The sequence below is a fragment of the Anas acuta genome, chromosome 6, assembly GCF_963932015.1.
Source record: "Anas acuta chromosome 6, bAnaAcu1.1, whole genome shotgun sequence".
Lineage (NCBI taxonomy): Eukaryota > Metazoa > Chordata > Aves > Anseriformes > Anatidae > Anas > Anas acuta.
In genome coordinates, this window is record NC_088984.1 from 13,838,383 (window position 1) to 13,866,299 (window position 27,917).

A 27,917-nucleotide genomic window follows, 5' to 3' on the forward strand; every position below is an offset into this window, starting at 1 on the left:
GAAAAATGCAGTTTTGGTCTACTCAGAACTGGATTAATTTGGTGAATGCTTTTCATAGGGAATTTTGTGGGGGGGGAAATGTCAGAATAATTGTGTCTTCATTGCAGCCCCTCCCATCGCTGAGGGCTGTGGTGAGAGCACACTTCTGGAGAGGAGAGCTCTGCTTTGAGCCACTTTTCATACCCAGATCAAGGGTGAATGTGTGCTCAGGCCCCCTTGTCTCAGGAGAGCAGCATAACCACTAAGCTGCCTCAAGTTTGCCACCTTAATCTAAGTGGTTTCCATTCAGCAGAAATAAATCATTTATGTCAGTATGACTCCAGAATTATTTTTAAAAAATTGTTTGGTTTCCCTCCTGTACAGGAGTGTCAATAATTTTCCCTACCTTACTGCTGAGGCCACTTTAAAAAAGGAATTTAAATTATGTAGCTGGGGGTCACTAGTAGCATTTACAGGAGACATTGATGTTACTTTCTGGAGTTTGATTCCTGATACTCTTTCACATCTGTTGGTAGATTTGGGCCCTACCAATTTACAAGACAGGCTTTCCAGCCATACAGCCCCCATGAAGAGGATGGGGCAAAGGTGGTCAGGTTTCTTTCAACTTCTTTGGCAAATTCCTCACAATCTAATTAGTGAAATAAGTCATTGTAAAGCCATGGCATGCAGGTGGAAGTGTTTGGGGTCATGAACAAGGGCCTTTGGGAAAGGGCACCTCAAATTAATCTCCAGAGAGTTTGGAGGTCACTGCAGCAGTCCAGGCCACTTTCTTTGGTGACGGAGGTCTTGGGGTGTCCTTCCTAAAGGCAGATGTGTGCCTGCAGCTCTCTGTCCTCCTACCCCCTTGGCAGGTGGGTCTGTACCACCTAGTCACCCAGATGGTGTGTTAGAGCTAATCCTCCACAGCAGGCCTGGGTTGTGACCTGGGCCATTTTGGTGTATGCACCTTGTTGCTGTGGGTCCATAATCTGCAGCTGAGGGGCTGGTGAGATAGCAGGAGACCAGGCTGTTGCAGCAGAGGCCACAGGAATGGGGCTACCAGAGGTCTACCATGCCAGAGCTGATCTGGGCAGTATGGTGGGCTGTGAGGCTCAGTAAGTATGCTTTTATCAGTAAATGAAAGAAAAAAAGCTGCCCTCCCTCCTTATCTGCTGAGGGCAATGAAAAGTCTAGTGCAGTGAAAGGATTAATTTGCTAATGATGTTGGACCTGTGTGGATGTTTGATTAATAAAGTAGTAGTTTATCTTCTTACATTTCCCCATAGCAACTGCAAAAGAGTTTCAGATGTCTACGGCCTTTCCTGCTCTCCTTCTACCGTGAAACAGATGTTTCACTGAGTGACTCTCAAAAGGACAGACCAGCACCAAAACCCACCTTCTGGCAGGAAATGAAGAGAAGGCCAAATTGAGGGAGTCAGCCCAAGTGCAGGGCACACACCTTTCTTTTTTTTCCACCATGTGGGAAAACACATAAATGTGTGTGCACAGAAGCCACAATGTGAAAGCAGATTATTCTGACTTGAGAGATGTTATTCACTTTCTTTAGTAGTGTTTAAAGGCTGGAGAGTTTTTAGCTAAATGTACTGGAGGGTTACACAGTTCCTCTGCTGTCTTGGGTCTTTTTTGTGCCTTTATCCTCCGTTTCTCTCATACTAATTCCCTGCTTTTATCTCCTGCAATTCCTTCTCCTCTGCCTGGCACTGAGAGCCTGCGAGAGTAAATGTTTATAATGTGCATTCGGCTTTTGGTGAAACCTATTCCAGCTTTCAAAGAAAGCTCTTTCGTTTGGTCTGCACAGATGTAAACTTTAAACAGGAGAAATTCCCCGGATTCAAAGGATGGCTTCAGGATTCCAAACGCTGCTGATGCTCTGTAGTGCTCTGTCCTTGTGATAAAACTGCCAGCTTGCATTGCCTGCTTCCTTTGGATTTGAGTCTAGGCAGTCCTCGAGTGGATCTAGGCCTTCTATACTTGCAGCATATACTAACAGTGCTTATTTTTTGTTTATGTATAAATAAGATGTCTCTCCGCAAGATCTGTCAGAGGCCAAGCTTGGGTTTTAAAAAGGAATAAATAAGCTATGGAAGAGTTACTCTGTCATAAGGTGCATTGTGTCAACAGACGTTTATTTTATTTACCTGTTAGAGTAGGAAGTGCCCTGACTTGTTACAGTTTGTTATTGCTTTCTGTTTTGTTGGGTGCTAACATGGTTCTCAGTCATTTTTGTGTTCTGTTTTCCTGGGAAAAAAATTATATCAGCCTCTTTTCACAGTTATTTTCCTTGGCAAAAGTTAATACCTTATTTATTGTTAGCTGCCATAGGCTATATATGAACTAGCTGATCCTTAGAGATACATAATTCACACACTTACTTTGCACATCCATTTAAAAAAATTGAGGAGGTAGCACCAGCTATAGGTGATGGAAACTTTTCCCTTGTTACGTTACTCATTTCACAACAAATCCATATCAGTAGTGACTGAAGGTTGTGATAACTAATGGCTGTTTACACATCAATACTCACACAAGTACTTTCCACCCATACCTCTCAAAGTACTTTATTAAAAAAAAAAAAAAAAAAAAAAAAAAAAGCCTGAGCTTTATTATACCAGATGCAAATGTTAAGAAACTGAATCACAGATGAATGTATGCTCAGGACACCTGGTGACAGTGTTTGGAAACTGGGACCCTTGACTCCCTTCCCAGGAATGGGACCACTGTCACACAGTGCTGTGTGCATCAAGTCCCTTTGAGGCCAGTGCTGTGTGCATCAAGTCTCCTTTGAGGCCAGTGTCTCAGTGAGTGATGGTCCCCATCCGTGTCCCACCTGCAGAACTCGGAGGCACACGTGTCTTAAGGTCTCGGCCACCTGCCAGCTTTGCAGGATGCTGTTTTCTAATGGAGAACAAATTATACAGGATTTATTGGAATGTCCAGAGAAATCGGCTGTCTTTGCAGTATGTCCACCCTGGATGAATTATTTCTTGTCATTTTTCTCTGACAATATGGGAAACTGATTGGCCATGACTCTGAGCTGTGTCTTCATCTCTTGTGAGAGCCAAGATGAAAGGGCAGCGCTGGAGCTGTGCTCCACTGGGCTGCATCATGAAGTGCAGCTCCAGCACCTCTAAGTTAGCATCAGATAAGTAAACAATAAAGAGGTGTCCTGACAGGGACTGAGTGGTCTCACCAAAAAGGTCATGCAGCCTAGTACTTGCTGTGATGGTTTGGACAGCCCCAGCCGGGAGGTGTCTAATGTGCTTCATTCACTGTACGGATGTGTCTGACAATGACTTCCAGAGCTGCCAGGCTGGGGTCTTTTACCAGAGTAAAATTCCCTTGAAAATGTAGAAATGAAGGTGAAATAATTAGTAACAAACCAGTGCTTGTGTCCTGAATTGCTCTTCCCCTGTTTTTTCTCTTTGTTATGTACTGTACCTGGAGATCCTGATAACCATGGTAAGGCAGCGTGGGTGAGTGGGGAGAGGAGAAGGGGCAAGCTGCCAGGACTTAGCTGTATGTATTTAATGTGCACTGAAAAGCAATTTGGATCTCTGGGAGACCACAAGTGTGAGTGATTGGGATGATTGAGAGCTGCCGAACAAGGCTTGAGATTGCGGAGATGCGGTTCAGATGCTGAATTATGCTGGTGTCCCTAAACTTTCCTGGTTTTGAATAACATTTTTCTAGCTGAGGTTTTGCAAGTATGAAGCCCGAAGCCAGCTTAAGGAAACTTTATGATGTGAAAATTAAGTTTTCTCTAGTAAGCTGCAGTTTGTCAAAACAACAGCACACATTCCAGTTGGGCTACAATTTGGCAAGATGCAAAGATTTCATCTCTCCCTTTGAATATCTGGAGAAAATGGAAACCTGGCATCTTAGCACTGCATGGATTTCTACACAACCCTTTCAACAGCTGGGATAAGCTACTCTGCTTTATCACACATTTCCCTTGTGTTATGAATCACCACCTTCTCTCCAGGCAGTTTGCATGCAGGATTCTTTAGTCTTTGGGAGCTTGTGTGTTTGGCTAAGGGGGCAAAAAAAAGGTTTTAGAGGGAGTTGCTCAAGGGTAAGATGGATCTTGAATTTGGTTGCCTGATGAGAAAGGAATTGTCATATAATTGGAGCTGGTGCTAACTGACATTTCTGCTTTTGGGGGAAATATTTTGTGAAAATTTACTCTGTTTCCCAACAAAGCTCTTAAAAGTGTCTCACGGAAAGGAAATTCCATACGTTTTTTTGCTCTGGAAGGAAAAAAAAGAACTGGTTTTAGCTGATGATTCCAAAATGAGAGAGAGCAGCTGGCTGCCCTGACTCTCAGAGCAGGGGGCTTAACCCTCCCTCTCCCCCCCAAGCTCAGTCTTACGCTCGGACTCGTGGAGCTCGCAAGCTTTCTGCTCCTGCCAGCACCCTGGGATGGGCATCTGGGCTCCCAGCTGCAAAAGACAGCCCACGAGGTGGGGCTGCCTGGGAATGGCAAAAAATGAAGGCTTCGTCTGTCTGCCCAGACAGCTGGCGAGAAATTAGGCAGATTTCTGACCCACCCCATGAGCGGTTAGCTCAAACTGATGCACAGCCACAGACATTTCCAGTTTGGACAACCTGACATTTTCCACTGGAAGCCTCTTGTGACAGGAGGCTCCTGACCACCATCATGTGCATGTCGGTGCCTATGCGACGTATTAGCATGCTGCTAATAGAGTTGTGTAAAGCCATTAAGGTTTGCAGCCTTGCTGGAGCAGAATGATGTGGCTGAAACCTTGTGAACATAAGGCTGCTCTGAAGGTCACCATTCGGATAGGAGCTAAACAGAGGTGCCCAAGCAGTCATCAGCAGGTAGCCAATAAACAATAAAAGTCTGAGTTATTCCCTTTCTGCTTTGTGACCTCAGTATTTTAGAGCTTTCCCCGTTATAAAACTCGCCCCTGTGTGAATTTACTTGCAGCTGTAAGAACAATTTAGTTCCACTCATTAGCAATGAAGCAAAGGTACATAATAAAAAAGAAAGGATAATACATCACCTAGTGTATTTTGTTCCTGGGCTGGATGCAAACAGGGCACTTTAAAGTATTAGTTGTTTCCAGAGATAGTAGACATGCAGTTGTATGTTTTGGAGAACGTAACTGTCTAAGTAACAGGAGACCTCAGCCACCCGCTCCAGGATTAAATCTTTGCTGAGGAGTATGGAGAAACTGGTGTGCTCTGCGTGTGTTTGTGTGAATTATGGGCTGCGTAGATCAGTGAAGTGCAAATTTCACAGTCTTCTGCTGTCCTGTCATATCTTGACTCACAAAAACAAAGTTCAGAAGTTCATTGCTTGAGGGGGGGCAAAAAAAAAAAAAAAAAAAAAAAAAAAAAAAAAAAACTAAAAGTTTGCTCTGACTTATTTGTGCTTTTATGAAGACTGTCTGGAGCTGAATAACCCCTCGTGAACTTGCATCCTCCACCCCAGCTGCAGCCTTTCAGCTCCAACAAAGACCACTCACTAAATCCAGGAAATAGAGCGGCGCGTGGGTGAGTTACTGACTCCACATTCACACCCTGCCTGCTGTCCGGAGGGAAAGTCGCTCCTCCCTGACTGCTGCACTCAGAGCCTGCAAGAAAACCCTGTGCATGTGTGCATGGAAAAATAATTCTTTGTCATCCATAGAAAACTGCACTTTCCATTGAGATTTTCCTGTGGTGCAACTCTTTAGAAACCACAATAAAAACTCCAGGATGCAGGATTTTTATTCTTTGCGTACCTCGCTGCACAAAAAGGGCCGCCAAATGGTTTTCTGGAAGCAGGATTTTCAGCCATGAGCAGTGATTTAGGAGAACGAGAATATCAGTTTCCAAGAATGTTTAATTTGGAAAACTTTGAGATTTACTTGAGACACCACCAGTCTATTTCCTCTGCTTTGATTACTCTGCTTCTACATATTTAGCCCACTGGCTGTTGTTCTTTTACCCTCCAAAAATCTGTTTTGATGCCCTAAACATAATTTTCTTTGTTATGCTAACGCGGGAGATGGAGGGTGTGCAGAGAGAAAGATAAAAGCAGTGTTGTTTTATGGATCCTACGCAGTGTACTTTGCAGGAACTTTTTAATGCTTTGCACAGTGCTCCGTAGTGGGATAAATGCTCTTTAAGAACATTTACAAAACACGAACAAAAGAATATTAACAAAGATGAGTAAGCATGGATTTCCTTATTTCACAGGTGCAGAAACAAAGCTTTCTAAAGCTTTATTGTTGGTACAGGGTCTGCCAGGAGTAAATGGTGAGGCTCAACCTGCAGGGCCATCACATCCATGTGTCTCAGTGACCCCAGTTGGAAGGGGAAAGTAGTTTAATGTGACTAAGGAATGAGTTAGATATTTAATAGTTTAGGCATCAGTCTTGGCTGCTTGTGGGATGTTGAAGAGACAGGTTTAGGTGATGTGGATTTCTGTCACTGGGGGAAAAAAAACAATTCAGAAATTCAACTGCCTCCCCAAGAAGCTGTTATTTCTTGGATAAGTTTAGTTTTAAACTAAAATTTAAATTTTGTGTTACTCAAAGACCAGAAGTTTCCTTGGGAACTGCCTGAAATGAAGCAGATGGACTGTTGGGCTGAGGGGAAGAAGGTACGCAAAGGAGCAGCTACCAAGGAGGAGTGCCTTATGGCCCCAAACATTCCTGCAGCACAGCTTTATGTGAAAGTCCCGCTATCCATTTTGCAGTTTTGTTAACACCAGTACTTAGTGGTTTAAAAATAGTTTTTATTAAAAAGAAAAAAAAAAAACACAGCCTGTGAGGAGAGGTTAATGGAGTAATGCGGAGTGGTTTGAGCTTTGCACTTCTCCTGCTGACTGTGGTGTACTCCAGCTGCTCTCCGGTGGCCTCTCCTGGGAGGCAGAGGACTTTCCTACTTGCTGCACTTGGGGATGCTCTTGGTCAACATCACACATGTTCAGGGACACTTGGGAAGAGACTTGGAGCCCACGTGCACTGTCTGGAAACTATCACAAGTCCCCCCAGCATGAATGCTGGCTTCTGAGAGGCTGAAAAGTTGTCCCAGGTGCCCTGTGGAGGCACATGGATGCGCTTTTCTGAGCCATCCACCTACACCAAAATTTCCCATCTCTGCTACTCGTGTAAAAGGACGTATTTAGGACTTCTTCTCTGCAAGGTGTTTTTTTTTTTTTTTTTTTTTTTTTTTTTTTTTGTGTGTGTGTTTTGTTTTGTTTTATAGAATCAAGAGTTTGGCTGGATCAGTTTCCTGAACTGATTGATCCTGTAATTGAATTAATTTGACCGCAAAAGGAGGGGAGGCAAGATGGGAGAAAGAGGCAAAATGGGATCACAGCATCCCAGGCTTAGCTTGGTGTAAGCTGCCTGCTCAGTTGCTGTGACAGGCTGCATTTGGGATGGCCAGTGGGGCATAAAGCTGAACACAATCTGTGTGAGGGAGAGTACAGCAAAAATGTCCATTGATCAACCCATCAGGCCTCTGGAGGTAATCCTGCATGCCAGCTACTACACAGCCTAAATAATACCATCCCTTAGACTTTATTTATTTAAAATCTGTTGGCGTCGCAGTGATTTTTACTCTACTTCATCTGCACTTAGTCTTGCTTCTGCAGTGAGACACTTCTGCTTATCAGTCCCTGGGATTACGCTGCAGCTGGAGGCGGACTGCTTGGCGAGCAGCTCCAGGAGGAGAGCTGGTCCCCAGGGGCTGTCCGAGCAGATGCGCACCAAGAGTTTTGCAGTCTGCAAATGTTGGGCTGATGTTTTTCCTCCTCTGACTGGAAGTTTCTACATCCTCGTAACTGTAGGTACAGCTGCTTTTTCTTAAATTGCCTGCAGCATTGGGACACAAACTACTTTGGTCTTCACTGCTTACAGCTGGTGACTTCCTCCTTCCCGCTTGTGCTAGTGTCCAGGGACAGAGGCTGACCGTGCTGCTCCAGCCCACGTGTGAGCTGCTCCCCGCGTGCTTTTAGCTGCGGTTCGGTCCTGTCTCCCAGCAGGCTTGCCAGTAAACTGGAACTGTCTGTCTTGCAAATGGTCTCATCTTTAATTAGAAAATCTTTAATGTCTGCAAAGTCACATGTGGGTGCCAGAGTTTGCAGCTCTGTAACCTAAGTTCTGCTGCCTTGCTGGGTTTAGGTGTAACATTTTAAAAAATAATCTCTCAAGCCTCAGGGTAATAGCACCCATTGAGCCCTGCTAGTAGGTGTTCTACGGGTTAATTCTGGAGAGAAAGAAAAAAAAAACATTATTTTTTTTTTCCGAGTGAAACAGTAAGGTTTGTCAGTTCATTTTCTCATCTTTATCCCTTATGGCCAGCTGTATGTGCAGACTCTATTTTTGTTTTCCCTGTGTCTCTGCAAGTGCTAATGTTTGTTTTCTGTTTTTGTTTTGTCCTGCAGTCCAGTACTCTGAGCCTGTGTGCTCTGTGTCAAGCGTTAGATTGTTTTTCTATTAATCACATGTTCCTCCTGGCTGTAGCTCTCACGGGCTGGCTGCTGCCACCAAGTTTTGTGTGTATTGTGTGTGGTGTAGCACTGAGAGTGTTTGACTCACTGCAAACCCTTTCTGATCAGAGTGCTCTGCGGGGATGCCGTGACTGCAGCCAGTGCAGCAACCACGTAGGCTTCTTGATATATCCTCCGGTTCTGTCTTCTATGTTCATCCTATGTTACAGGAGCTTACTTTGCTCCAGGGTTAGAAGGAGCCATGTCTAAAGGCAGGACCTTGAACAAGTTCTTTACCAAAGCTCTTGGAACATTTTCTGACATTGTAGGAATCAGAAAAGCATGACCATGAATTCAGCTCATGGGGTCGTGGTGGAGACAAAGTCTTTCCACTGAGCTGCCCTGGAAGAGACATGTAGCTCAAGGCTAGATGGACTGTGGGCCTCATGGTCCCATGTCATCCTGTAAGTTGTTCTCATATCATGTAAGACTAGGAATGGGTGCTGCTTCTTTCCAGAGACTAAAACCCCTCATCAGAGAAGCACTTTGTGGAAAAAGCTCGAGCTGTGCAGAGAAGACTATTAATGAAATAAAACAGCTTCATGAGAAGCAACACTTTGTGCTTTGTCCTCAAAGGAATCGGTCTTTCATGAAAGACTTCGTGTTCCTTGGATTTATTTATTTATTTTTCCATTGAATGAGCAAGATTGTTTAAAAAGGGTGGTGGGGAAGGTCACTGGGGAAAAGCCCCCTCCCATACTCACTCATCAATTCTTATGGCATTAAAAAAATTAATTTAAATTGCCACTTTCCTCAAAATGAAGTGTAAAGCTTTCATAGTTCTGTTGTTTAATTTCCCAACTGGATATGAAATTAAGGAAATTGTAATTGTTTGACCTCTCACATCAGGGAGTCTAGGTATTTTTTCTTCTGTTTCACAGGAGTACATCTATACGAGAATAATGGCTTCCCCAGAGGCTCCACTTCTTGTAAAATACAGTCTAATGAATTAAAATATATCTCCTCTCTTTTTGGTGTTTTGCATGCTGTGACCTGCCTTGGGTTTGAGTTCAGAATGGCTCCCATTGAACTGTCTGAAGGCTGGCAGCACACTTCCTCGTGGTGAATTGTTCTTCCTGAAGTTTGTCCATTGATTAAATCCTCTGGATTTGGTAGGTCGTCTTTCTTACGCAGTTCACTGCGTTTTCCTCACTAAGCATTGCTAATGCGTCTTCCATAAACTTGAAGCTTTTTCAGCTTTGATCCAGGAACCTCTCCAAATTCAGCAAAACCAACCAAAGACTTTTTTTTTTTTCCCTCTTCTTTGTGTCCTTTGTTACTGAAGAGGGCTGCAAATATTTAATACCATTTAAAGCCAGACAAAAAAAAGTCTCTTTTGGTGATTTCTCCAAAACACCAGTTGATTATTGTTGGCAAGGACATCACACTGGAAAGGACTAGCTGTTCTGCGTGGTTTTGAGGCCAGAATACTGCTGGGATCATCCCTGGTGGCCGGGTGGAGCTGGCTGGGTACCTGCCCAGGAGCCACGGGGTCCCCACGCAGCAGATGGACCTCTCCTGAGGAGGGGAAAAAGGTTGACACCAAAGAACAAAGCTCCTCTCCACCACAGGGTGAAAAAAAAAAAAAACACACTGAATGTCACTGAGGAAGCAGCAAATGCTAGTCTGGAGATCTCTGTGTGTCTGACCAGCTGCGTACGTGGTTTTTCAGGGGAGATAATGTACTGCCTTGGAGAACAGCTAGGCAGGTCACAGTGTGGAGCAAGGATACATTTATTTTGAGGGCTCTAGCAGAGAACTTTTTGTCCTGAAGTCACCACTTGGAGAGATTTCTCATGTGGCAGGAATGGGGAATGAGCAGACTTGCCACCAGGGTAAGGATGTTTTGCTCTCGAGGAGAGAAAATGAGTAAACATCAGCCTTGCTGGTATGTTTAGCTCTCAGTGATTGTAGCAATGAGTTCACCTGGATCTTGCTTAGCCCTCGTTGCCCTAATGGGCCACACAGGTGGCCTCGTGCATACCCATAGCAGGTGGTGAAACAGTTCAGCTTGCACCATGGGAAGAAATTATCAGGAGAGGATGGCTGAAATGGCTTTATGGGAGCTCCTGGCAGGAAGAAGTGACTTTTTGGAAGCTTGTGTCCAGATCTGGTGAGAAGTTGGGACCTGCTCTGCTGCATCTCCAGGTACTGGAAGCTCTGGCTTGTGTAGCGTATACACTTGGGTTTTCAATCTGTAAAAATCCTCCTGCTTCTTCCCCTCTCCTTCCCATCCCCATTGCTCTGAGAGGTGGGTGAAGCCTCCTAGCTTGCCCCAGAGGAGAAGGCAGAGGAAAGCAGAGACCTGGCCATGCTTCAGGGCACCCCAATCCACAGCAGGCAGAGGCAGCCCCTGGCCATGGTGGTGCACGAGCTGCTGCAGCTCTGCCGGCGCTGGGCAGGCAGCTGGGCAGCAGCCCCAGCCAGCTCGCTGGCAGCGCGGTGCCAGCACCGCAAAGAATCGCGCCCTTTGTATTTCGCCGTCCAGACCTAACATATTGACATGGTCGGCATCAGATACAGTCGACACATGTTTAAGTGGTGTGGCTGGCTGCTTTGAACAAGTGGGAATGTGTTCTTGGACCGGTTCGCTCTCTGCATTTCTACAGAGTTTCCCACTGTCCATTTTCCATAGTTACTTACAGCGATTACGTGGAATCCAGGGCTGCAGCGGCTGCGTGCACAGCCTCTAAACCCACACCTGTGGCTTTTTTGTGTCGCGTATAATTCATTACTGAGTGACGCTTCCTGCCTTGTCATCTTTGGTCCTCGATGAATGAACTGTGTAGCCAAATCAGCTTAGCGCTGAACTAAAGAGGCGGTTTGCGTTCAGCTGTGGATCCTGCACGAGTCGTGCAGAAACTTATTTGTGTTGGTATGGCTGGGTGCTCACGGGAGGCTCCGGCTCTTTTGATATCGGATCCACTCACAGCTTGCATGTCCTGCCTCAGCTTTATTTTCCCTTCCAGAGGCATAGATACTGCATGAATCACTGTGTCTTTGCAGAGGCTCCAATGTGCAAAGGTATTTGTGCTGAAACCTCACGAGGCTGTAATTAATCTGTAGACGAAAGGAAATGTTTTTGTGACAGCTAAATGAAGACCAAATAATGCGACGTGATGAAAGGTATGCTCAGCGGTCTGATTCAGGATCTGAAGTTTATATGCATTTAGCTTTATGGTGAGCTGGAAAACTTCTGAAACAAGAATTGCCTCAAGTCCCAGTTAGTTGCAGACAAAAGTATACAGAGGAAAACCTGCACATAATTATATATTAATAAGTAGAAAACTGAACAGAGATTTTTAAAAATGACACCCTGTTATTCAGTGCATTTGAAAACATTCAGGAAGCTTATATATAAACTGTATATGAGTGCTGTACACAGAGAGGCACGTGCTTTCTGCATTAGATCTATCTGATCAGGGTACGTTCCAGTGAAGGAGGCTGTCTCTTTTGGTTTTAGTTATGTTGAGATAGAAAACATCTGATAACCTTTAAAAAATATTGCAGACTTTTGTAAACTAGGCTTTTTTTTTTTTTTTTTTTTCATATTTAGATTGTTTTGTAGAAGGAAAGAAGTTGCTGATCATCTTGTTTGAAACTTAACCATTTCTTCCCTGTGAGTTTTTTGGTTTTGTTTTGTGTAATGAAGGAAGTAATACTTCGAGTTCATGTTTCAGCTTGTTCATCATCAGATGCACATTTTGATGCAAGTTCTCTCACATTAGCTCATGTAAAGCTGAGACTATTCTAGCAAAAGGACACAGTGGTAAGCCTGGTAGCTGCCATGTACTTTGGTTCAGGTGGTCTTTCGAACAGCCACTCTAAAATTGGTCGATGCTGAACGTTTCAAGCAGTGACACGGGGTCCTTAGCTAATGGAATGATCTTCCAGAATGCCAAAATTTCTGAATTCCACTTGTGTAGAATCCCAGAACCCTAGAAATTCTGGGAGAAAAGACCTGCAGGGGGTTTCAGTCCAGCCTTCATTCCCAGAGGAGCTTGTCATCGACACCACATTGAGTTGGCCATGGCGTGGCTAGTAGAGTCTTGAAAACCTCTAAGAGGTTTTCAAAACCTGTCGAAGTCTCTTGGCGTGCCCTGTTCCAGCACTGCAGGACACCCCTAGAGGAAAAGCTTTGGGAAGTCCAGCCTGAACTTCTCAAGCTGCTATCTGAACCTCGTGCCCTGTGTCTTACCATCTGCCAGTACCAGGAACAGTTTGGCTCCATCTGAGATACGACTGCCTTTAGGCAGTGATGGGCTGGTACTAGATCACATTAGCCACATCGTCACCAGATCATTAACTCTAGAGAAGTATAACACGTTTACATCTGAGCACATGTCTCCTTATGCTCTCACATTAAATCATGTGTGCATGCTTATTTTCACTTTTAATCTAAGCCTTTGATATCCAAGCAGCAGCTAGATTTGCCTGTGTTTATGTGAAAACCAGATCTTTTTTAAAAAATGTTTAACCTCTTAATTTCATTATGGCTATATCATACCTATAACTTAGTATTGTTACAGGTCTGTGACAGTACTGTTATTGTTACTACAATTGTCATCATCATCAGTATCTATTCTTAACATGAATATACCATGTCAGCTTGCTATTCCTATTCTTGTCAGCAGAAAGCTACATTTTCTAAGAGTGGGCAGAGTCACGTACTGCTAGAAGAGTGAGCTGGATTCTGTTATGACTTTAGCATCATCAACAAAATGATCAAGTGCTGTAAATTCACATTATAATTATGATGTCAGTCAGAAACAATATAACTTGATTTTCAGGGTGACAGAGAACGTGCCCTAGGAATTTGTAGGGAATATATTTGCCTCATTTGGAAACTGAATAAATCCTAAAATAAATATTTCAAGAATATAGATGTAGTTCAAGCATGTATTTTCCAATTAGCACAAGTTTTAAGGCCAAAACATTTTTTGCTTCTATTTTATTTAGTTACCATAAATGAACTCAGGATTCTGCACGATCTTTTGCCAATATACTTTGCATCCTAGGCACCTACAAGCAATACTTGATTTTCTTTGTTTTTGTCTGAGATGTGAATTATTCATTCAAGTAAGTAAGTTATAGATAACTTGAGTCTTGAGAAATGCATGACGGAGGAAAAACTCTCTGTTCAAAAGTGTAGTGAATTGGCTGTTGGACTTGAGAGACGCTCTGGAGAACTTTGTACTATGGGCATGAGAGGTGGGTTGGGTTCCCAACTCCTTCTGGCTATATAATTTCTTTAAGACATCTCACAATGACATCCAAAATCCTCTACATTTGAATGACAGTTGTACTTAAGTCATATTTTGTCTCTTTTGGGAAAGATTTCCAAAGTGATGTAGAAGCACATCTGCTTCTCAGTGTCACATGGAGGGAGTTATTCCTCTTCAAAACACATTTTTATACCTCTAGTGACTTGCAGCTTCAAGACTTTGTCTTCAAGGTCTTTCTGGTTGCTCTTTAAGGAAAGCCCCACTCAGTCCTGCCCAGACCTTTAGGGTTTCTCCAGGCTCACTTCAAGGAGGCACTGAAACCGAAGGGCACAGTAATGTCTCTCGTAACACAGTTGGTACGTGAGCACATCTACTGTGGTGTGAAGCAATACCTCTTCCAACAGCAGCTGGTTTTATTTCTGTTTGTGCTCGTGCCTGGTACCAGTCAGCTGCTTTGTGAATAAGCAGCACCCACGGCATCTGAGCGCCCTGGCTGCCTAGCAGCGTGCTTCTGTGGATTTGCTGTCTTACCTTCCTGCCTCTCTCCTCCCCTTCCCCCCGGTTTCTACTACACTTTGCCTTGTAGACAGCAATATAGAACCAGGCTGCTTCTCAGTTCCATCACTTTTCCCTGCTGTGAGTGAATCTGTTGCAATTAAATTTTAATTGAGATGCACACTGCTTAAATAGACACAAGACAGCTACAGCTATTGCTAATTAATTTTCTTCCAAAATGACAACATTTAATAATTATATTCCATGTCACTTACATTATTTATACAAGTTTAACTCTGGGAATTTTTTTAAAGGCACGTCAGCTGTGAAAGTGCTTTATGGTGTTAATCTCCTGTAAGGCAATTGTGATTAACTTGAAAAGTGAAAGGATGTTTATGGTGCATTTAGTAAATTAGCATGTAGCTCTGCAAGTTTCAAGAGAGATTGAAACACTGAAACATTTGTATGAATGTGTAGTAGTATTTCTGGTTACAGCATTTGAATCCAGAGAAGCCCTAATGATAATAATTTGTGCTCTTGTGTCATCTTTCTTCTGAGGATCTCAAAATACTTCCAGTCGATGAACGAACGAGCTTGCGCTTTGTGACAGAGATTTCCCCACAGTTTCTCACTTCACCTTGCACAGCACAAAGAGATCATCTGCTGCCCCAGCATGGAAAATTCCTTGCCCTCTGCTCCCTTGCTTTAATAGCAGGCAATGAAAATGACCTTTTTGTATTTTAGTATGAAGAATCCATCACTGGTTGCTGTCAGACAGGGTGTTGGATGAGTGGGACCATTTGTCTGTTGCAGCGTGACAGTCCTTAGGCAGCGCTGTGACAATTTGGGGAGTCTGCCTGTATGAGAGAACATGTAACTGTCACATCATGGCATGACTTGGTGTTGGTGGAACAGCAGAATTGTCAACCTCTGAGCTTCAAATGTTCACCAGGCAGGTAGAAGCTTCTTTGGGCAGCTGCAAGGCAAAATCTTCCAGCCTCTCCCACAGGGGTACATAACGGAGAAGCTCCCTCTGCAGAACAAAGGAGCTGGATATCGAAGGTGAGATGCGTCAGCCTCGGGGGTTTACTGGCAGATCAGGGAGCTTCGGGAAGGTTTGGAGAATCAAAGAGCTTTTTTTTTTTTCCTCCACAGTGAGGGTCCTTTTTAAGGTGAAACTTAAAGCTGGAAGCTACGGTGGAGGGATTTTATGGGTCAGAGAAATAAATGTGGGAGGGAGGAACAGGTTAAGACTGTGATCCCTCAGAGGACCAAAGACCAATAAAAGTCAAAACTAGATGAGAAAAGTGACTGCAAGTACCTGGCTGTGTGTATTTCCTCTGCTAGCATAGGGTAACTATTTTAAAAGCTCTGTGCCTTTCTGATTGTTGTTACCACATATCACTGCAAAGTTAAGCTGCTGTGGGAGCAGAGATCTGGAACAGTGTGTGTTTGTATTTATTAAGGATGCTGGGGATTAGTATTGATACAGCAGAGATGTATGGGATGGCGCAATCCCCTTCCAAGAAGGCACAACAGACCATGCTGAAAAGTGTTGCAGGGATGGCAAGAAAAGTACCTGGTGTGCTGCGATGGGCAGGGGAGGTGGGGGTGTTGTGGGCTGCTCCACTGGGCAATGGGAGTGTCTTGGACAAAGGAAATTTGACCAAATGTGTTATATGGGTGTATAGTAAAACTCCCTTATTGGATATATGGGAATATCATATGCTATTCAGGTCACATAAATTTAAGCGTCTTCTTGAAGCTAGCCATTTTAGTTCATTGTATAGTGAATACATATCAAAAAAGTACCTTCAGAACCATTTTACTCAATGTTAAGATGGATGTGAATGAAAGGCTGACTAGTTATCCGTCTGTCCATCCTCATGTTGTATCATGAAATTGAATTAAAAAAAAACCCTCCTTGTTACTTCACTTTATTTTTCTCTCAACTTTGCTGCTAGCAAAACAGACCCAGCAATATTTAGTTCTGTTTTAGCATCTAGTTGTTTCTTGTGCACCGTTGCGTGGTGCCAGGGTTAGGGACTTGAAAATAAAAAACAGAACTCGCCAAGATGCAGGTTCTTAAGTAATGGAAAGTTTTCAGGGCCTTTATTTTATTGCTTGTCTCGGTGGGTTGTAGCTTATTCTATTCCTCTGCTGTGCAGGTAGCACAGTTAATTATATATGGATGGTTGTGCTTATCAGTAATACAGTCACGATTCTTGGCAAAGATGCAGAGTGTCGAGGCACAGAGGGGTGGAACACTGGTGTGTGCAGTCCCCCGTCTCCCATGTCCTGGGAACCAAGAGCTGCTACTTTGCACCTGACCAGACAGGAATCATTTACTCCTGTAACAAATAGACCTCTTCCTCTGTGTGTTTTCCCTGGAGTTATTTAGACACGATGTTGTTTGCTTTGAGGTCTCATACAAGCAGCAATTTGCATATGGTGCTGGAGTTACCGACGGTTCATTCCTTTGATTGCTGATTCTCACGGTCCTGAAATACGCCTTCAGCTGCCGAGGCAGTTGTATAGCTGTAGGGGCTGCAACCAGGAAGGCCACAGGTCTGGCAGAAGCTGGTAGTGTTTTCTCCAAGACACACAGTATGAGTGGTCCTGTCCAGGTCCCAGCCAAAAGACACGACAGGAGCCACGTGGCTTTGGGTCTGTTTCATGTCACTACACTGAGCAGTGCTAAAGGGAAGGTTTAAACATTAATGAATGTCCACAACTACCAGTTCTCTGCTTTAAAAATCCCAGTGGCGTGCAGTAATGAAAAGCCAACCCTATGCATGCTGCAGGTCCATTTCTCCGAAGGCATTTGTCTGGGTGTATTCATACAAATAAAGACTGATCTTCAGTTATAGGAGTGCTAAAGGAAGGTATCTAACTTTTTCTCAGTTTGCTGCTAATGATTTGGGGATGGCCAACTCTATTTGTTCTCAAAAGATACATTTTCTCAGCTACTCTAATGAACATTTCATAAATTAGTAATAAATCTGAGTTTGCAGTGGAAATACTGGCTCCAAAATAGAAAGCGTGCTGAGCTGTCTCATTTTAACTCATGAAATGCTGGGAAAAGCCCAAGGGGACAAAGTGGTAACAAACACTGTGTAGCTGTGGACATGGTTTAAAGACAAGAAGTCATTTGGGCCTCTATAGCTGGTGACATCTTCCCCCCTCCTGTTCCATACAAAATTTGGCTCAGATGAGTGACTAGAAACAGGAGATTACCTGTGTTTCATTTCTTCAGTAGATAAAAGCCTAACATGCTTTTCAGTCAAGTGCTAGGTTATGAGAGCAAATGGGATCAACCTGGAGTGGTGGTTCAGTATTTTTAGTGTTTAGTTTGGAATGTTGAGTTTCCCTGACACTGTGTAATGCAGAGAGCATGATAGTATTAGAAATATATATTCTTTTAGGGAAGGGCTGATTTATGAGAAATTAGTTAGGAAAATGATTGTTCCCTTACTTGGGGGAAAATACAGTGCAATGAGAGTTAACTGAAGCCCTCTAGTATTTCTCCTAAGATCAGAACAATGTGTCCTAACAGGTACACTCACTGGTTCATGATTTTCCAGGGGGATCTGATTCTCATCTTGGACACCTGTCACAGAGCAGAAGATGGTCAAAGTCAATGGTTTCATTGGTGAAAACAAGTATGAAAGAGATTAGGAGCAGACGGGTATCTCTGGTCCATCTGAGCAAAGTGACTCAAATGACACATATTTAGGCCCTGATTGAAGAAAGTGCATATGCATTTGCTGAAGTCTCCCGGAAGCCAATGAGATTGAAAGCGTAGTGTGGTAGGCTTTGAAGGGCTTTGAAAGAGGAGACAATAGTCGAAGCAAAACAAAAGACCAAGCCATCAAAGGATGTAAAGCAAAATGACAGGAACAAAGTGACAAGCTAGAAAAATGCTCTTTGCTCCCACATTCTGAATGGCTGTGAAATCAGCTTTGTACTCATTAGAGCCAATGTAAAGGAACTTGCTGTAAATGAAAATGAATGGCTTAGAGGCTGGTGTTTTGAGTTCAGACATGTAGGTGAGTGGCAGGAAGCACAAGGAAATGCCAAACTCTTGGAGCCATTGTGCAGGAGGAAGAAACAGGAGTCAGAGGTGGCCTAGAGGCAAAAAAAAAAATTACAGTGAGGTTGGAGGAAACTGAGGACTGCCTCAGGTTGCAGACTCGAGTAACCAACAAGACGTTCTCCACTTCTGCAGAATTTGGCACCCTTGGCCACCTTCGGTCTGTGGCCAGGTTCCTGTAAGAAGCTATCAGAGAGGCAGGTTGCCGTTTCCATGTGGGTGGAGGGAATCAGGTCTGAACTAGGTCGGTCTTGAGTGAAATGTGGAAAAGATCTAGCAGAGAGAAATCCCAGAGGTAACTGGTACAGAAGATTGCATACAGCTTAGCTGTGAAGGGAAGAGGAAGATGGAATGAGAGTTACAGGCACAAGTGGGATTTCATTTTGAGAGAGGCAGGCTGGGTTTCTGAGGAAAAAGAGAAGGAGGCAGAGAGACAGGGCAAGGAGAGTTGAGAAGGGCTATGATGGTTGAGAAGATGGTTGTGGGGGAGTGAGGTAATTAGAGGGGAAGAGCATATGAAACGTTGGGAGCAGGGAAGGTTTTGTAGATGGGAGGTTAAAGACTTATCTTGTTTTGGCTATTTTCTCTAGGAAGAATTCAACAAGGTTGTACGCAGAAAAAAGATTCAGAGATAGAAGGTAATTATCATATGCATTAATATACAACAGAAATAATGTACAATAACTACAAGGGAAATTAAGTAATAACTATTACTAGTAATACTAAACAGATATCAAACTTTGGTTAAGGTTTGTTTCATACCATATTTCTTTTTGTTATTATATATGTAAAGGGCTCTGTCCTGAAAAAATAGTATTAATTCTTTATATTTTGTCTTAAATTAGATAGTATCAGACAACAAGAGCAAAGGAGGAGGAAGTACCTATAGGGTCTTCTCAGGATAGCCTTAATGATTTCAGTGTTTTATTTGAGAAAACAGCAAAAAGCACCTTTTTTGTGTTGCATAGTGGCCACAGCAGTCATTGTGCCTCAGAGTCTGGCATAGCATCTGAATAGCTATGGGGTCATCCAACAAGAGTGAATGCAGTCTCCACTGCTCAGCCCCTAGCCTGATTACCACAAAACACACTTCTTTTGCTTGACTTGCTTTAGCTGTCCAGTTGCATGCACACAACGTGATTCCTAAACCATTCCTCTGAGCTATAGTAACCTGCCAACGTTTGCTAAAAGTTTATTGCTAGCCTGGGTTTTGTTCCAGTGACTTTTGTGGACATGAGATGTGCTGGCATGTGAGCCCTGCTCGTTTTGTATGTGATACTACAGAGCAGCAGAGGATGAGGCTTCCCCACACTTCTGTTCTTCTGTAGGATGTGGAGACACCACTGCTGGGGATGAAAAGGTAGATTTTTCCCTTACCTCTTATAACAGGAGAATTAAATCAATTATAATGTTATTGCTTTCTTTTTTGATGCTAGCAGTTATACACCAGACCAAGAAACGAAGTCAGTTCTTGTAGGCCACCAAGCAAAAACTGCAGGATATTTTGTTGGTGAACAGCTTTATATCTGTCTCAGTCATCAAAATACTTGTAGTGCAGTAGACATAACTGCATAGTAAAGGAATGTATGCTCAGCAACATTGCCATTGGCAGGACATAAACACCTTAGACTTTATCAGCATTCTGGGAGATGTTTATTACTTGAGTCTTACCAAGGTCTTATCACAGAAGAAAAAATACAGAAATTGGAAGGTAGGTATTTCGCTTATTGGCAGAGACAGGCATGGTAAGATTCAATCATTATAAATGCAGATGTTTTGATCTGTGAAGGTATGACAAATCAACCATTTATAACACAGAGATTCATAGGTGCATAGGATCAAAGAGGATCAGGGTGCTCATTAAGTCTGACTTTTTCTATAATACCATCAGAGGACTTTCCTGTACTTAAGCCCATGCACGTCCAGTGGTGGGTCTTCAGCAGGTCTTCTGGGAAAACTATATGAACAAAGCATCAGCTCAGCAGTGCCAGAGAGTCCTTCACCAACCTGAATGCAGTGCTCTTCTGTTGAAGCTAGGAGCCTTGTTTCTATCTGAATTTCTCTAGCTTTACCTCTAGGTTTAGTGCACGTAATTTGTATTAGGTAGCTGTAATCGGTTTAGCAGTAGGTTCTTGCAATGTCCCCTATCTCTATATCAAAGAGCATCTATTATCAATTTACGTATATGTTAATATCACTGATCAAGTCATCCTGCAAGTACTGGTCTTTTAAGCTCACTTTTGTTGTTGTGCATGGGTAGCACTGAAGTCTTTGTGATTTTCCTCTTTCTGCCTGAAGTATGGATCCCAGAGCTGGGGGTCATGTTCCATTAACCATTGATTCAGGGTTAGACAGAGAAACATTATAACCTCACAAATTTTGCTTGGACAAATACATATTGCTTTAGCTGCTTTAATACCAACAACCGCCGTGGAACTTGTCAGCCAGTGTTTGCCCACCATAAACTTCAAACTATCTTCAGTCAGTGTTTCTCAAAGCACAGTCTTCATTTTAATCACTTTCCACATGTGTGGCCTTGTATGTGGTTGCTTTAAAATAGATGATCTTTGTGTCTAGGCCATCTGGTGATAGAGAAGCAGGTCAGTGGTACAGAGCAATCATCTTTATTTACTGTGTCTGTAGTCATTTGTCATTGACAAACTTCATCAATCTGTATTTGTTTCCAGGCATTGATAGACAAAATGATTCTACCTCTTCATTCACGTAAATGTTTCCACCAGGTTCAGCAATACTGGTCAGGACTAATTGTTGTATTAAACGAGCTATTCCACTTCTTGTTTATTACTTGGATTCACAACATTAGAGTCTGCACAATTAAAGAATTTCTTCTCTTTGAGTCCCTTGGTACCTTGATTAATTTTAATCTTGACATCTTGATTTCTGGCTAAATGAGTGCTCATTTTCACCCTTGTCTTTTGTCATTAGCTTAATACCCTCCTGAATACTTTAGCCTGTCTCCTGAAAGACTTATTCCTTTCCACTGAAATAACAGCCAACCGCGTTGTACGCTCACTTTTCTGTGTAGAAGACGGACCTGCTCTGCTGAAAATTGAGATGCTGCCTCTTGTACTTAAATGTAATTTTTAAATGTAATAATTTCTGGAATCACATGTGGCATTATAACTTGTGTCACACCTTGTAGAAATAAGCGCTGTTCCATTCAGAGTATTCATTTCATTTTCCCTTGTATGAAATTCTTTGCAAGGAGTCTTGGTGGTTTTAAGATCTTTCTTCACCGATATATTCGGTCTGCTTGTGGACGAGGTTGTGTTCATGGGTATGTCCCTTATAGGTCTGCTCTCTCCTACTAGATTGATTGTCAGTATTTCAACAGTTTGGGGGTTTGCAAATGCCCACAATTGACTCCCAGTTACTGGTGAGTGTGAGGCCAGTCTGGATGACCTCCAGAGGTCCCCTCCAATGCCAAATACTTCATGATCCTGTCAGAAACTTTTATCCCAGTCCCATCTGGAGGAGTTTTCTCCATTCTCTGGTTTATGAACTGCCAACCATTTTATGTGGTCTGCATCCTGCCTTCAGCTGGCAACTGTAGTCTTATAAAGACAATATGTGTTTCTACCCAGCGTGGAATAGCAGCTTGTGTGGTGTATGTGTTCAGTAGAGGAAAATGAGCCAATTGAAGTGTTGCTTTTTTGTTTTTAATTACATCCTTGTTTCCTTCCCAGGCTTCTCTCTTCTACATACTTACACGTGTGCCTCTGGAGGGAAGATTCAATAGGCTGGTGAAGTGAACTGGAATGTTTAAAAATAAACTGAAATTTTCTAATGGAACATGTTCTGAAAGAACCCAGTTGCTATAGGGATTTTTGCAAGAATGCAATCCTTTCTCCTTCATTTCTCAAAATAGAGGTTTTACATTCCTTGAGCCAAATGAGACTGTTCTTATCCGAGCTTTGGAGACTGTTCAATGTCATCTAGATGGACTAGTTACTACAAGACAATATTACTCATCCCACCCGTACATAAAGCAAACCCATTAAGCTTCACTGCATATGGTTTGTATTCAGGGTTTCATTCATGAAAGTTGAAAGTGCCCAAACTACTGCAGCATGGAAGTGAATCCCTGAGAAGATCTTCAGTCACCATCAGCCAACAAAACATTCACTTCCACCATTGCAAAAACTATTTCCAATCTGTCTGACTTAAAGGCAGCTCCTTTTCTTTTGGTCAAACCTCCTGCATCCACCTTCGCCCACTCTTTGGAACCTGCATGAACATCTCTGTTTGGAGGCAGAGTTCCTGTTCCACTTGTAATATCCACAGTTTGTTTTCTTTATATCTTTTACTTGTAAACCTGCTGAAAAGTCAATAGGTTAATTATTACTGATACAGAATTAGTCTAATTTTGTTGTAAATAGTTTAACTGCTAGTTCCCCAACCTGGCTTTAATATAATCCTTGTTCAGCTGCTACCCACCCTGGTAAATCTGCCAGGCGCCATAGATGGTTTATCTGACATGTTAGTTATTAACAGTTTCTGCTCTTGTTAGAGCATGAAGACTTGATCAAGTTCTTTCTGTTTGTTTTGCTTTTTTTTTCCTCTTTTTTTTTTATATTCTTATATCTAAAGTACTTTTTTGAGGGGGGGAAAAAATCCCTCACCCCACCCCCAAAAAAACAAGGAAAATTCCATTACAGGAAATTGAAATTTTCTTTGGATTTTCATAAAAAACACATACTTAGACAACTCTTTTGCCAAAATTATCTCTCCATAACAACAACAAAGCAAACAAAAGAAAAAGCAAGTGAAGATTCATGGACCAGTTCTAATGGTGACGCATCACTTTTGAGCAATTTTTGTTTACCTGGTGGCATCCTCCCATATTTTTGCAGCAAGTTAACACAAAGTCTGAATGCAGGAGTGTCTTGATTATCTTCTTTGACGGTTTTTTGCATGTTGGAATTCGCATAATAAAACATTTCTCATGATAAGACACGTAGGATTGGCTTTGAAAAAGTACAAGCATGACTTTGTTTTCCTGATCCACCACAAAAGGCTCATCCCTCCAGCCCCCACTCCTCCATCTTCTCAGCTCTTCCAAAGTGAGAAACAAAGATAACTTCTGAGAGAGAGAGAGAGGAAAGTCATGTACCCCAGCCTGCATGTCTCAGCATGGACCAGTGCCGAATCTGTGTCTGGCTTTGAGCTTTTATGTCTGCTTGTATGTTTTGATGATGTATTATAATTGTTTTTAACCCAGCACCTGAATGATAATTTCTGTTCAAGGCTCCAAGGTTGGCAACTTGAAAACCTACTTGAAGTGGGGAAATGATTCAAGTTTATCTGATACTTTTTAAATTGGTCTTATTTGTAAGGAAGCGGCAACATTAAAGTGACATTAGTGTTCATGAAAAACACCAAATCAGCAGGCTAAGCCCTAAGAAGGTTTGAGTTCCTTTCTTCAGCACCATCTCCTATCCAGTAACCACAACCCATAAAGTAAATGGGCTTTAGAAAGGCAAAGAACATTTATGTTTTAATTCTGTGGCCTGTCTGTTGGCATCTGGCACCCTGGAGTGTCCCAGGATAACCTGGCCTCTGGCTGTCATTCCTGAAAAGCACAAGGCTCCTGTAGGTCCTGTGCCACATCTGCCAGCCCCACACAAGACCTAGGGTGCTGGGTGCTGTTGTGCAGCTCCCTGCTTTACACCCTTGCTGCTCAGGGACCACTTGATGTCTGGTACCCGGTGGAAAGCCTCCAAAGAGCACCCAGCTGGCAAATACTAGCTCTGGAGGGGGTAGCCAGGCACCTTGCAGGTGGTAATAGTTTCTGACTACCCCCAGTAACTCCGCTGGTGTTGTCTGATAGAAGTGGAAGGCTGTTGTGGTTGCTGCAAGGAGGGCAGCAGTTGGGACTCTTTCTCAGGTGCATCTCAGAGTGTTTTCCAGCATACACCCTGCGCCACGGGAGGCAGCAAGTATATCCTTGCATCTAGTTACTCCAACTAGTAAAGGTGATAGAGCACACTGGAAGGCTGCATTCCTCAGGGCTGCTTGCAGGGTGTATTTCTGTCATAAGAAATTATTGTATTTCTCCGTTTTGCTTCCTTGCAAGTTACCTGAGTATTTTCTGCCTCTCTGCCTCTGTGCTATGCCTCCCTTCCACGCTAGACACTATGTCATGACCTGCCCTGCCCCAGCAGGTCTATGTGTCTTCATCTCCTGTGATACCAGCTCTGTTCATAGTTTTTCTTTTTCTTTCCCATGCCACTCTTTTCTGTCTTTCTGCACATGATTTGCCTACTTCTTGCCTGTCACTCATATTCTCAATATTCACTCATATTCTTCGGTAAAGTCTTATGTGCTCTAGTCTCTAAGGTCATCATTCTTTCCCTTTATTTATGCTGCTTCTGTCTCCCATGCTCTTCTCCATCTTCAGGAACCCTCTACTCTTTCTACATCCAACCAGTCATCTGTGCAAACATCCCTTTATCTCTCAAGCTTCCTTCTCATTGTGCATTTTTCCATACTTTGTCTCGTTCTTTTTCCCCCACCTCTGTGGGCAGAGTTGTGCCCGCTGGTGCCTGGAATATCCCCGGCTGTTCTGGAATTGATTGGAGGTGATATTCTGAGGTTATTGTGTTACAGGGAAATGCTGCCAAGCACCAGGCAGTCCCAGCTGCACTTTGACCTCTCACAGCAAGGCAAGAGAGGCTTCTTCCCCATGCCTTTGGTTTGCTGTTGCCATATGGAAAAGGCAGATGGTGTTGATCAGGAAGTTAATCTAGAAGCGTATCCGTTTCTTGCCGTATGCGTAAGATTTGTTCATTAAACTTAGAACTCTAATTTAAAGCCAATTAACAGAGTGATTTGAAGAGACTTGTTGTTTTTGAAGTTCAAAAGAGATGCTAAGTCTCTGATTTCAGTCTTTGTACATTCCAGAGCCTGTATAACTATTGCAGTGTTGCCAACTCTCCTGGTGTTTTCTTTTTTTTCTTTTTTTTGTCTCTTTTATTTTATTTTTCCACTTTTTGGAGTGATAGGATTTTTGCCACGGGCTGGAACCATTTGGTGAAGCCTTATGAACCCCCAGATTTCTGCCCAGTTTTGGCTTTACATTTGGAGGAGGGTGGGCAGAACTTGTTTGTCCTTCTATCCCCTCTGCTGAAAGCCAGCACAGCTCCCTCCTTCCTCCCTTTGGCATCCCAGTATTGTTTCCTCTAAAAGTAGGAGCTGGGGAAGGAGGCAGAAAGAGGGAAGAAGCCCTGAGCTGCTCTGTGCCCTTGTAATACCACTTCCGTCAGTGTGGGGTCATCTTTGCTTCCTGTCCTCCCTCCCCACAGCATCTCCCAGGAGGAGACTGGGACTCCCCACAAAGCTTTCTCAAGCTTGGAAGGGGCATCAGGGGCCTCCAGGCAGGCAGCTATTGCTCTGCGTGTGCACACCCCAGCATACAGCACCAATTTCCATGTGTTACTAACCGCCTGAGGTTGGCCCACGGAGGCCATTCCTAATAAATGTCAAGATTGGAAACCTGGTGTCAAGAGGACCTTGAAAGTGGTTAGTTCTGCAGTAATAATTATGCTGCTTTTACCTGAGACTGATATTCTGTAAACACTTGTAGATCCTCCAGCAACAGACAGTGTGTTTGGATAGTCCCGACGTTTAGTAGTGGCATGTGGACAGAGAAAACTTTCTTTAGTAATTTGAAGCTGTTGCTGATATAAAAGAAAACAGAGGGGTCAAGTTTTGCTCTGGTGTAGAGCCTATGACTTCACTGGGTTAACTGCTGCTACTTCTGTGTAACCGAGAACATAATTTGCCTCAAACCCTGGGAGACTGAAAAGGATCACAGCAGCCTCTGTATTAAGCCAGTGTTCAAAACAGTTGGCTCACACTGAATTTCATAAGCAGAGCATGTATCCAGAAGATTTTAGCTGTATGACACTGTCCACTGCAAAAGAAGAGATAGCAGGAGCATCTCTTTGCTTGTACCAACTGAAATGTCACGGTACACCTGGGAAAGCTGCCAGAAGCTGAGTTACATCAGCCATGGGGGGCAGTGGGGCAGAATCTGTGGATGTGTGAGGACAAACCTGGGCAGGACCCCGCGAGGGCTGTCCCAGCTCCCATCGCTCACGCTAGGAGCTGGCCGTGCTGTGGTGGCTGTGGTGCTGGTGTCAGCATCAGGCACACCCTGACCCTGTCCTGCGGTGAGTGCCAGTGAGGGTCACCCCAGTGCTGGTACTGAATATTTAGGGAGGAATGGCCAAGAGCGGTGACTCATGTTTGGCTGATCAGCCCGGTGGGGGAAGTGTCTGTTTTCTGCTTCGTCCAGGGGAGGAGAAGGGGGTTTCCTGGTGAAAGAGAAATCCTGAAGAAGAAAATGTCTTTTAAAGAAAAAGGCGTGCGGGGATATTTCTGATGAGTATCTGTTTATTCCCGAAGTTGTTGCCAGTCCTTTCAGGCTGATGCCCTCCAAAAGACACAGGCATTTTGGGACAGCTCTGTTGACCATTCCTCAAGCGCTTAGCAGGAGGGATTGTTTTATTAGGAGAGTTTATGGCTTCTTGTTTTCCCTCAAAGGCAAATGTGACTTTGTTGTTTTTAATTCTATTGGGATTTCTCCCTTTTAATATACAACGCAGCTGTTAAAATAGCTGGGGTTGTCTAGGGCAAATCATATAGCACTTTCCTTGTTCAGATCTCAGATGGCTGCCTTTTTAGTGTCGCTGCAGAATTATATTACAGGGCATATGAATAGTGCTGGTATTAGTGTCAAAATCAATTACCCAACCCTCCTCCTGCAGAGAAAGCTACAAACCTTAGGAACAATCTGAGTAATCCATTTTGGGTTTCTAATTCTGAGTAATGATGGAGGGCAGGGACTTGTGCTTGAATAAGTGCACAGGGTCTTTCTCTGTATAGTCACTCCTAAATGCATGCTCTTTACAGGAAAAAGCAAGCTCCCTGTGAAACCCTTTTTCATGCCAAATGGCTCACTGCTAAGATTAATCTGTCATTGAATTTATAAATTCTGTGTGGCACAGAGCAGCAAAAAAAGTTTAGCATTGAACAGAAAGCAAACTATGCATTGCTTAAAAAATGAATGTAGTGCTCCTGGATGGTGTGGATTGACTGCCTCCATCAATATATCTTCTCATACTAGTAATAAAAATACTTCCATAACCTTGTGCCTCCGAGGATCTCAAAGCACTTTGCCATATTTGCAAAGTGCTATTTCCTATTTTATGACCATGGAAACCAGCTGTGAGAGAGGTTAAGCTTTTTGCCCAGAGACATAGAGGGGATGGTAGCAGAGCCGGGACAGGGACCTAAATCTCCAGAACTTTATTGCTGTGTCCTGGTCACACACGGCTGATCAGGGGGTTGGTGGTCGGTGGTCACTGTGTCTCAGCATTCACCTGTGGAGCCTGGGGAGGTGCGAGGTGGCGGTGGCATTGGGGCTCCCTCACTGTGGGTAGAGGTGCTGAGTGGGGCAGGATCTGTCCAGAAGGATGCTCGTGTCCTCCTGGGCTGGGGTGGTCAGCTCTGGACATGGGTGGCTTGGGGGAGAGCTGCTTTTGGCCACTGCTGCCCTGGGAGAAGCTCCCGT

The 27,917-nt window shown here is 43.5% G+C and overlaps 1 protein-coding gene across 6 annotated transcripts in view; it reads left to right on the forward strand.

Annotated features, from left to right (window-relative positions):
• Positions 1-27,917, forward strand: part of GLI2 (GLI family zinc finger 2) — a 203,995-nt gene that overhangs the window by 34,970 nt on the left and 141,108 nt on the right. For 2 of the 6 annotated variants that reach the window (XM_068687461.1, XM_068687464.1), the window contains exon 1: positions 10,515-10,654. The exons of the other annotated variants lie outside the window; for them this stretch is intronic. The gene's annotated coding sequence lies outside the window, so the exon portion shown is untranslated. Of the gene's footprint in view, positions 1-10,514; positions 10,655-27,917 lie in introns of those variants that run through there. 6 annotated transcript variants of the gene reach the window in all.